At 37.8% G+C, this 12,351-nt stretch overlaps 1 long non-coding RNA gene across 1 annotated transcript in view; it reads right to left on the bottom strand.

The window, feature by feature from the left end:
• The window catches only part of LOC140698669 (uncharacterized), a 371,717-nt gene that overhangs the window by 54,725 nt on the left and 304,641 nt on the right, over positions 1 to 12,351 (bottom strand). Inside the window, exon 4 of the long non-coding RNA XR_012076486.1 lies at positions 6,135 to 6,260. This is a non-coding gene — a long non-coding RNA (uncharacterized lncRNA). The remainder of the gene's footprint in view (positions 1 to 6,134; positions 6,261 to 12,351) is intronic.

Below are 12,351 nucleotides of genomic sequence, written 5' to 3'. Positions count from 1 at the left end.
GCAGAGGACCTAAACAAGCAATTCTTCAGTGAAGACAAACAAATGGCCAAAAGGCACATGAAAAAATGCTCAATATCACTAATTATCAGAGGAATGCAAATCAAAACTACAATGAGGTATCACCCTACACCCGTCAGAATGGCCATCATTCAAAAGTCCATGAACGATAAATGCTGGGGAGGGTATGGAGAAAAGGGAACCCTCCTACACTGTTGGTGGGAATGTAGTTTGGTGCAGCCACAATGGAAAACAGTATGGGAATTCCTCAAAAAACTAAAAATAGATTTACCATATGATCCAGCAATCCCACTCTTGGGCATATATTCAGGGGGAACTCTAATTTGAAAAGATACCTGCACCCCAGTGTTCATAGCAGCACTACATACAATAGCCAAGACATGGAAGCAACCTAAATGTCCATCAACAGATGACTAGATAAAGAAGCTGTGGTATATTTATGCAACAGAATACTACTCAGCCATAAAAAAGAAGAAAATAATGCCATTTGCAGCAACATGGATAGACCTAGAGATCGTCATTCTAAGTGAAGTAAGCCAGAACAAGAAAGAAAAATACTATATGATACCACTCATATGTGGAATCTAAAAAAAAAAAAGGACACTACGAACTCATCTACAAAACAGAAACAGATTCGTAGACATAGTAATCTTATGGTTACCAGGGAAAGGGGATGGGAAGGGATAAATTTGGGAGTTTGAGATGAATAAATATTAGCCACTATATATAAAAATAGATTTTAAAAAGTTTCTGCTGATGAGCATAGGGAACTATGTTCAATACCTTGTAATAACCTTTAATAAAAAAGAATATGAAAACAAATATATGAATGTCTATGCATGATGGGGACATTATGCTGTACAGCAGAAATTGACATGTTGTAATTGACTGTACTTCAATAAAAAATTTTAAAATCTAAAAAATAAAATTTAAAAAATAGTGTGGGGAAAATACTATTTACAGCAGTACTGATGCATTAAGAAGAGAATATCACAGACTAAGGTAGATTATTTATTAAGTTTAATCAAAGATCCCACAAGGTAGAGGAAAAAAACCAAACTATTATACTGAGGCCTTGGGCCCTAGCCAAGGACCTTCCAACATTTTCATGCTGGATTTCAAAATTGTTTTGAACCAGTGACACCTTTGTGTTCTCCCTTTTGAAGCAGGAATATTCCCAGTGGTTACTTTAGGACTCCTCTACTGTTACATGTAAGGGAGGGACAGACAACCGGTGCTTTTAGCTTCACATCTTCCCTAAACCAGCTCCTGATTCTACATTTGCCATCTCAGTGCTACACAGGATATTCTATTCAGCAAACCTTGGAGTAATCATAGACTCCTGAAGCTTTGACTCACCTCTAGCTGAACACCATATCATGTTGAGCCTCAGATATGCTTCTTAGAACCATTCTGTTCCAAAGGGCTAACATCTCACCATAACCACGCTGCTTACAGTGTTGAGTTGAGCAGAGTGACCCTTACAGACAAAGTATGCTCCTGGTCAGGCACACGCGGATAACTACGGTCACCTGCTGGGTAAACCTGCTTCTGGAGGCTTTTCATCTTTCTAATTCTTTTTTTTTTTTTAATTTGGAGTTTTGGCCAAACGTTTTTATTTTTACTCAGTTGTTTTCAAGTCAGAACTAGAAAACAGTTCTGCATTTTTTTTTTTAAATTCTCTGACAATACTCAATTTTCTTCCCTAGGTAATTCAATCCATTGTCTGGTTTATCTAAGTCACCCATTAAAAAGGCCATCATAATGACAAAAGTGCATTTATTATGAAATGTGCCCAAAGATTCCTCAACAGTCAAATTGCAAAAATCAATCTGATGTTCAAACACATACTACACTTGACTGTGAATATCCTCTTCAGGTGAATTTTCCTGTTAAACTTGGTAACATCTGAATGTATTCACTGTACGAATTCTCCAGGTAATTAATTTCATGAAACATCAGAGCAAAACATCCAAATCTTCCTTCACTAGCATTTTTGAGAATATTCGAGGTTTAGGATAAGCAACTTCTACATAGTTCCATTTTAAAATGTTAGGTAAATTTAATAAACCCATATGGACACAAACATACCAAACACTCGTCTGGTTGTCTCAATGCCACAAAGAAATTTAAAATCCCTGAGTAAGCTTTATTCATAAACCCATTAATACCACCTGTAAATCCTAATGCTTTCTTTTCTTAGCCCTTATCACGCAATTATTTCAGATTTATCCTATATAATCTGTCAGCCACCTTCTAGAAATCCATGGACAGTATTAACCTCATCAGCTGCCTAACTCCAGTCACTGGACTTGATTTCAGATCCCTGCATTTCTGCTCATTTTAGTAGATTGGAGTGGAACACAGCTTATTTTATTGGCGATTGCCTGATCTTTTTCTCATTTCTCATCTTCTAAAGATTTCTTCGTTCCCTTTTTCTTTGCCCCTCAGAGAGGCACTTTTACTTTTTTCCTGCCAGACTTCCTAATGGCTTCTCTTACTGAAAAAAAAAGGACATGTTCCGGGTTGTTCTGTCAGTCAAGACAGCCAAGGCTAAGTGGAATGAACAAACAACTTCACAATATCAGAGGTGTATTACAACAAAATTGAATTATCCATCCCTGCTACGTGTCTAACGTGGGTCATTATAGTCACTCAAGGATCACACAGTTCACAGAAGCTAAAGATTAACCTTGATCCAACATTGATCTTAAAATAGGCAGAGTGTGCCACAAGGAATTGACCAACTGTAAATTTCTACTCTGAAGTGACACATACCCCAGTTGCTTGCATTTCCTGGGCTCAATAAGTCACATGTCTAGGGTTTTTTTTTTTATTTAATTTAAACGAGCCAGAGCAATCCTGTGCTCTAGGAAACTGATTAAATGATTTGTGAACAGCTAATGATGATCACAGTGATTAAGTGGTAGACGCTGAAAGTAATGTGGTTTCAAAGCTCAGCTGCAGTACTTTTTATTTTTATTATCTTAAACATATTACCTAAAACTTCCATGCCTCAATTTCTTAGTCTACAAAAAAAGTTAAATAAGAACACCTACCTCAAAGACTGTTTAAAACAAAATTCAGCTGAGTCTATTTGATGATCAAATTAGCTTTGTTCAGCAATTCATGAATTGGGAAGCACCTCATCTAGCAAATAGAAAGGACCTCTGAGGAGCTGTACAAAATGAAAGATTTTGTAGACAGAAGAGGGCAGGGACAAAGAAAAAGTGGATTGCCTCATCCTTTTTTGGAGATGGAAGGGGTCTATCTATCGGGCACCTTACCTCACTGCTGCTGACTAGGAAAGCGCAGATTGACGGGTTAAGATTACATTCCTGGGAGGAGCTGAAACTGCAATTAGGTTAAATATTAAATCTTGCTTTACTGATGTGGGATTTTGCACAAGTGATTTCATTTTGGGGTCTGTTTTTTTTTTCTTTTTTAACAAAGCAATTGTGAGAATTCAATGATGTATCAGTGTCTGACTTAAAATGTGCATAATAGTTATTAGCATCCTGTTGCTAATGCGTTCTTGCGTCAGTCACAGAATACTTATAACTTGTCAATCTATCACCTAAGTGAAGATAGAGGTGTTACTTCTAAAAGTATCTTGTATTATTGCCTAAAGTATGATATGCCACTTCTTCAATCAGCTCAGGTGTGATAACTTCGTTCTTCAGTAAAAGAGGACTACAAAATTACTAAAATTCTCCTGGTCACTAACTCGTCTAATTAGTCAGATTTTTAGGAAGGTAAATAATCTAAGAATAGTTTTTGTTTTAATCTGAGCCCAAAGCTGAAAGGGCATAGACAATACATCCTTTATCTTTGAAATGACATTTCTTGGGGAAGAAAATACTGACAGAATGGAATATTACCATTTTAAATTCAAATGAATCTCGACTTTCATCATTAACTTTTGAACTTGTTGCCACTAAAGTTTATACTTCACAGGAAAGTATAGAAGACAATACATTTTCACTCAGAGTAAATGAAGATGCCATCACTAGCATCTTCGCTATTATCAACTTGAGACCAAAGGCAGGGGGCCTTGACAAGATTCTCTGCTAATTAAATGCTGCTCTCTGTTGAGCCCTAGAATAAAGTGCACGGTCTGGGGCCTGAGCCCACTGTCAATGGCTTTTTCTCCATTGTGATAGTGATAATGTTCTCGCTTGCATTTCTTCCAACAGTTTTAGATCTTTTTAGTCTTATCAAAACATCAGCTCTTTCCTTCCAACAACTCCAGAGTAAGCTGGGAATGAAGAATTCAGTTACCAGAATTGGCTAAATATCTAGTGCATTTTTGAACCTTAAGTCTTTTATTATAAATTAGATCAGGAGACAGAATCCTGAATTTCATGTCTGTTAGAAAGAAAGAAAAAAAAAAAGATTGATGCAAACATTGCCACACTGGTAACTCTAAGCCAACTTATGCTCCATCTCTTCCCAGCTGGTCATCAACAAACCTGACAAATTAGGACGTGTTTAAGACCCTTTATTGCCTCCTGGTTATCGACAAAATAAAGTCCAATTTATAAGAGTCCTTTTTCATTTCCGCCTCTCTAAACTTTCTCAGCCCCATCTCCTACTACCCTTCACCTGGAGCTCCTTGCTCATATTATGCCTTATACACTGGCATATTTATCACAGTTTGTCCTCAGTGATGAAAAAAGGAAGTAAATATCTCAATGAACACAGATGAAATGCGGAGCATAGTTGGCAGATGAAAACGTAGATAGTGTAAAGTCTGAGAATTTCTGTTTTATAAGATTTCAAGATTCTTTTGATGGTGGGGCACAACACAATGACATTCAGATAGATGAAAGGCAGAATTCTCTGTTAATTAGAGGTCCAAACAAGAGAAGGCTGTCAGGCAGGGCCAAACAGGAAGGTGTCCCTGCAGACAAAGTAACAGCACGCTGAGCTGCAGGGGACAGCATATATATGGCAAATGGGGTAAGACTAGCTAGTGTCACAGGCTCCCTGTGGATTGGCCAATTTGAATCATTTCAGGACTCAGAGACATGGGAACTATCTCGAGCTGTCTGGCAACTGTTCCTGGTTAATTCATAGTGTGTCCCGATTATGAGAGCCCCAGCCCTGGTAAGAGAAGTGCTGGGGTGTGGACTTACTCTGCTGCTCAAGAACAGGAAACTGACCAGCCTCTAGCTGGGATCTCAAGACTGGAAAAAAAGCATTAAAAATTTTTTTTTTTTACAATTGCCTTAGCCACACTAACAAAAGGATCTCACCCATACCATGGTAAGGAATGAACTGAACTGAAACTAGAACCATGCTGTGTTTACATCTTTGTATACAATACATAATCTGATGTTCACTTCACATGCACATGTTTCCAATCAAGTAAGTCTGGTATTGCTTCTTTAACCCCCAACTCTTTTGCAAACTTATTCCTAAAACTACAAAATCCATTGCCTTTTATGTATCCAGTCAAGCTCCATTTGTTTTTTATTATTTGTTTGGTTTTAGGCTTGAAAAAGAATTCTTCTGGATTTGATTGATGGTGTGCTGTTAAAAAAGGTTAATCTCAAGTGAAAATTGCTGTTAGAAATTTGTTGCCAGGGTGGCACGTCTTACCCTAATATTGTTTTGTTATTTATCAAAAAAAGCACTAATTATATCTACATGTAAGAATTTTTATGGTTTTGCAAATTCATGTTAGTTGTAATTTAAGTGTAATTATTTTATATATCTTCCTTCAATGACTCCTATTACAAATAGGAGAAACAAAGTCGCAAATCCCCGTTGTACATTTTAACTGACAAGGCCAGGCAGATCACATACAACTAGGCATCATGTGTACGCTTTTTTAAAGTATAAAATGGAAAATCAGAAGTGAAAATCATGAGTCCCTGGATCTGTGGGTATTCACTCATCATGGTGAATAGAACACATTTGTCCACATCTTTAAATGAAATGATGGTTATTGGCTTTTGGTTCCAGTGAAAGGAGGTCTGAAGTCACCAATCCACCCTAACAGCAAGCTAAGCAGGCTGAAAAGAGCCAGCAGTTCTTAGATCCTTAAGAGAGGAGAAGACACAGGGCAAATGACTGCTCCTGAGATTAGAATAAAGGAAACTGTCACTCACCAGAGAAGAGACTCAAGCAGAAATCGCCTGAGGAAGCAGCGCCAGGGCAGGAAGCCAGCACGGTAACTGACGGGTTTGCCAGAGGCTCAGTGCAGACAGCTCCGAGAGGGCACAGCTTCGGGGCACCTGGTGAGGGGAGGACACCGTACACTGTCAGCTTCACCTCCAGGAGCTCAACCAGTTTCCCGCAGTATATAACAGAGAAAAGATATCCTCAGGCTTCTGGCAGGAGGAGGGGAAAAGCAACCATTTGGAAATACACCAGGGAACTCTGATCTTCTTAAGAAGGTCTGCCCCCGGGAGAGACTAATTTAACCAAACCCCACCCACCGGGATATCAGCCTAACTGACAAGGGGGAAGGGAAGTATCCAAATATCCACCTCCAGCCCGCTCCAGCCCCTCTGTCCCATCCAGGAGGGGAAGGAAAAACTCAGAAACACTTGTGAACTTCACAGTCCAGAGGCGTACGCTCATTAAACTGCGACTTAATCATAGGACTATAGACTGCTTCCCCTGCCCCCACGCCTCAACCACCACACTATTAAAGGACTGGTCACAGCAGTTCCTTTTACCCAATACATGTGTCTGGTTTTCAAGGAAAAAAAAAAAAAATCACAAGGCATAACAAAAGGCAAAAAAAAAAAAAAAGGAATTGGAGAGGACCGAGCAACCCTCAGAAGTAGACATGGCAGGGCTATTGGAATTATTAGACAAGAATCTAAAACAACAATGATTAATATACTAAAGACTGGAATGGATAATGTAGACAGCATCCAAGGACAGATGGGCATTGTAAGCAAAGAGAGGGAAGTCCTAACGAAGAACCAAAAAGAAATGTTAGAGCTAAAAAAAACGCTGTAACAAAGAATGTTTTGATGGGCTTATCTGTAAAGTGGACTTGGCTGAAGAAGGAATCTCTGAGCTAGAGGATATGATCAATAGAATCCTTGAAAACCAAAAAGCAAATAGAACAAAGACTTGAAAAAAAAAAAACCCACAAAAAACCACTATCCAAGGACTGTGGGATAACGATAAGAGGTGTAGCATAGATGCAATGGGAATACCAGAAAAAGAGAGAATATTTCAAATACAATGACTGAGAATTCCCCAAATTAATGTCAGACATCACACTACAATCCAGGAAAGTTTTCTCCTCCTGTAACACTTTGGCTCCTGCAGTCTCCCATTGCCAGAAGTTGCAATCACTGTCATGGGACAATAAGAGAACAGAGAAAAGAAAGGAAAAACAGGATGCATTCCAAACTCCCTCTGAGTATTGTGTTCCCTTGTTCATTCATTAAGCCAGAAATAGAGTAAATCTCTTGGAACCCTTTCTGTGCTCTGGTATTTCAGTGCACAGAAAAGTTTCCAATGCACTGAACTTGCAGGTTTCCAACCCACTGAACTCCAACCAGGGGAACTAGAGGGAGAAGAGTGGCAAACTCACTGCTGGTTTGGTGGAATTACAAATTCCTATCTTCCCTTATCTGCCTGCTATTCTTTACTTTTCAGAGTTTTTCAAATAGCTGCTCAATGTACCTTTTTTTCAGGATTTATAGACACAATCAATGGGAGAGACAGGGTAGAGTGTGCTTAAATCATCTTACCAGGAATGTGAAACCTAAACCATTTCCATTTTATGTAATAATTACTATGTTTAGAATGCAGTTGATCATTTTATTATTTATTATCTGTTTTGCTAGTCAGATTTTGTTTCTCTGCTCCTTCTTTGCCTTTTGGATTATGTGAATATAGTTTAGCATTTCATTGTATCTGTTGACTTTTTGGCTGTATCTTTTTGTGTTGTTTATAGTACCTGCTCCAGGGATTAAAATATACACATCTAAACTTTCAGCCTACTTAGAGTTAATATGGTACCATTCCAAGTAACACAGAGGTTTACAAATACACAGGTCTGTATTTCTTCCCACCTTAGTGTGCGACTGTCATGTATATTACCTTTGTATGTATTAAAAGCCCCACAAGACAATGTTATTTATGTTTTGCTTTAAACAGTGATACTTATTTTTTTAAGTATAAATGGAGAAAAAGTAGTCTGTTATATTTACTTATTTACCATTTGTTGTTCTCTCTTCATTCTTCTAGTTCCAAGTTTCTTTCTGATATCATTTTTCTCCAGTCCAAAGAACACATACATAACTTATCATTTATTTCTATGTCAATCCATTGGCGATGAAATCTACTTTTTCTTAATCTAAGAATGTGTTTATTCCTCCACCACTCCTGAAAAATATTTTTCTTAATATAGATTTGTGTGTTGACAGTTCTCTTCCTTGGGCTCCTGAAAGGTTCCAATGTCTTGCGGCCTTTGTGGATTATTAGAAATCTGCAGTCATTCAGTTTGTTTTCCTGTGTGTAACCATCATTTTCCTCTGGTTGCTTTCAAGATTTTGTTTCTTTTCTTTCGTTTTCAGCAGTTTGATTATAGTTTATCCTGGCAAGACATTCTTGAGTTTACCTGTTTTAGTTTTGATGAAATTTTTGAGTCTGTAAATTGATGTCCTTCAGCAAGTTCGACACATTTTTAGCCAGTATTTCTTCAAATAGTTTTTTTTTTTCTTCACTATACTTTTCTCTTCTCCTTCTGGAATTTCAATCACAAGTTTTAGATATTTTGATACTGTCTCACAAGATGTGAAGACTCGACTCAAATTCTATCATTTTACTCTTTGTTTTTTCAAATTGGATGATTTTTAGTGACCTATCTTAAGCTAACTCTTTCCATTTCATCTCCATTCTGTTATTGAGTTGAAAAGTAAATGCTTTATTTCAGATACTTTATTTTCCAGTTCTAAAATTTCTATTTGATTTATTGTATCGTTTATATTTTTTTGCTGTTAAGTTCTATGTTTGCATTCATTTCAACAGTGCTTTCCTTTACCTCATGAAGTTTAGTAAAAATATCTTCTTTAACATCTTTGTTTGATAAGTCTATCACTTGTATTATCTCCTAATTGGCATTTGTTGACTGCCTTCCCCCCAAGAATTGGTTAGATTTTCTAGGTTCTTTCTATGTTAAGGAATTTTTAATTGTAACCTGAACTTTTTGAATATTTTTTTTAACATTTTTTATTGATTTATAATCATTTTACAATGTTGTGTCAAATTCCAGTGTTCAGCACAATCTTTCAGTCATTCATGGATATATACACCTTTTTGAATAGTTTGTGAAGCTTTCTATCCTATTAAAATTCTACATTAAGTGTTGAACTTTTTGGTGTATCAGGCAACAAACTCAGGTTCATACTGCAAGTTCCATCTAACTTTCTGTGGGTACGATTCCAACGGCAGTTTGGCTTTGCAAGCTTTTGCTATGCAGCTTTGAGTCTATCCCATTAATATGCCTCTCAAGGTGTAATCTGGGACTTGAGCAGTGATTTATATCATCTTTCAGTCCTCAAAGTCTTTGTGTGCTTCTTTAGGTCTGTTTCAGGTATGAGCCTGAACTTGTGTTGGTCCATACAAAAAAATCGGGTATCCATTTCTTAAGCCCTCTCACATCCAGGATTTCCCCTGAACTCTTGCTTGCCATCAACTCTATTTTCTCAACTATTGAATTAAAAAAATAGAGTTTCTCCATCGTTTTATTATGCCAGGTTGCTGAAGAGTTCTGTGTGACTAGAGCTGTTCTCAGGACAAAGCTATGAGTGAAACTAAGATGACAGAAAACTGTAACAGGGAAATTTCCCACATCCTTTGTACCATGGAGTACCTGTACCCCTTCTTCATGGACAGAGCTGAAGAAGATGAAAAAAAGCAGAAAGAAAGACAATGAAAAAGAAAAGAAATGGGATTCTCTTTACATTCTGGTGCAGGGTCCCCTTTTCCCAGATACTCTGGCCAGAGAGGCAGAACGTGTCCAGGAGCACTTGCTGACCTTCGTGCTGCAACTCATCTCCACGCTTGGGCCATCCTCCAAGCAAAGACAGGAGACAAAAGTTATTGAAAAAATAAGGCAGCTCACTCCAATGACGTGTCATTCTTTCAGTTTTGGCACCCCTCCTCAGTCAGGCTGCTTCTGTTACCTTCTCATCATCTTCGGGCTTTTTGTGTTTCAAGCAGAGTTTTTAGTCGTGAGCTGTGTGACGGAGAAGCTGCTGTAGGTTTATTCCACTTAGTTATCTGCCCAGCACCAGAAGTTAAAAGTATTATATTTCAATGGATAAATTATGGCAGGAATTTGGGAAGAAAGTTTTTTTTTTTTTTTTTTTTTTTTTTTTTTACTTTTACCTATATCTATTTAGTGTCAGTGATTTGAAAATCACATAAAACACAGTGGGAAAGTTGGCCTCTCTCTCTGTGTATGTTTATATCTGATTCAAAGTATACATAATTGTTTCAGAAGAGTCTCTCTAGAGAAAGAAAGCAAACTTTTATGAGTGGGGGATTTTTTTCCCTAAGATATTGGATATGTAGTGGCACATATCACAACTTTCTTTGATGGGATAAATGTGAAGTTCTCATATTGTGGATCCCAGCCTTGACAAATGGCATGGATTGATTAGCATCTAAATAAGATAAAATCTTAAAAATTTCCTGTGTTTTCTCTGCTTTGGTATGCTTCTCTGAGAACTGGAGGAGAAAATTCACTTTTTTATAGCCATATTTTCTCTGGAGCTATGTTTTCTTTGGAGGAAGATCTTCTCTAATTCTTTGTCCATTTTTAAACTGGGTTATCTGGGTTTTCTTGCTATTGAGTTGTAGAAACTCTTTATATATTTTGATATTAACTCCTTTAGACTGTAGCCTCCTTTTTTCTCTGGAACCTGTAGTGGAAATAGGCATCTGGTTGAGATACACAGGTTTCTAGATCTTGAAAATGTTGCTTTCAGACTTATATATTCCTGCCAAATGATGCTTCTTGCTCCTTTCTTCATTCTCCTTCCTCTCCTTATCTCTCTTCTTTGTCTCTCCTTTTTCCTGCCATTCCTTTCATTTTTCTCCTCTTTTTTTGAATTGTTTTGTCTTCTGTTCCTGTATCTTTGTTTTCTTCCTTCCTTCACCCCCTCATCCCTACCAGCCTTCCTTCTTCCAGTATTTATGTAATTTCCCAGGTGATGAGTCATTTCAATGCGATGTCTGTCAAGTCCCAGAGTATAAGGCTAAGTCTTATTATAATTATTTGCCACAAAAAAAAAGCCCTCGAATAGCTAAGACATTCAAAAACAGTGAAAATAAATAAACTAAATTAAGGTGAGGACCCAATTAAACTGAGACTATTAGGATAAATTTGAAAGAACTAATTTTGCTAGTCTTTCCTCCTTGTTATTAATCAATTAGGGATGCAACTGTTTTAATGACAAGTTAGTCAAACTATACTTACACACACACACACGGTCTACCAAGTCCATCAGAAAAGTTAAAAGCTTGGAAAGTGTTAAGTGTAACTCTAATGGTGCAGCACCCTATGGGGCTTTCCCAGGACAGACACCCCCTCCTGAGACACCCCCCCAACCCATGGCCTTCACCTGCCTCTTGTCTTAGAAAAACTTTAGCCTCCTAGGCCTTCCCTGAGTTTCAACAATAAATTTAATCAGAGAAGTGAGAAAATGCAGAACAAAGGAAAGCAGTCAAGCAAAACAAAATAATAATAGTTTAGCCATTAAACAAAGTCAAGGACCTTTGGCTCCTCCTTAAGGGCTATGGATGATATTCTGAGCCATGTCCTTTAACCCGCTTTGCAGAGACTGAAATTCCCACCAGGTAGAAGTTAACTGTATGCTGCCCACAGCACTTAGACCCCAGACTGGTTAGAACCAGAAGGTTGATGATGCTGACTCCCAATTACCCTGCCACTAACCCAGCAGAAGAATGTCCAAGAGCTGATCACACACCCCACAACCCTCTCCCTCACCCTGCCTTTAAAACCCTTTCCTTGAAAGCCATTAAGGAGTTTGGGTGTTTTAAGCACTAGCTGCCTAGACTCCTTGCTTGGCTCTTGCAATAAACGCTGCACTTTCCTTCAAGACAACCTGGTGTCGGTAGATTAGCTTTACTGCCCACTTGACTGCTCGTAGGCAAGCGGACCCAAGTTTGGTTCAGCAACATAACCAGCTATTAATATAGACACAACAATAGTTGCATACTTGCAACCCTTGGTCTAATTATACATTATAAAATCCTCTAATCTACACTGAATTCTAAATATGATCTGTTTGGAAGATTTTTTTTTTACTGTTGTTCTGTTTTGTTCTT

Source organism: Vicugna pacos, chromosome 10 (assembly GCF_048564905.1).
Source record: "Vicugna pacos chromosome 10, VicPac4, whole genome shotgun sequence".
NCBI classification, from domain to species: Eukaryota; Metazoa; Chordata; class Mammalia; order Artiodactyla; family Camelidae; genus Vicugna; species Vicugna pacos.
Note: the sequence above shows the minus strand (reverse complement) of the source record. Positions and strands in the feature narration are given on the sequence as shown.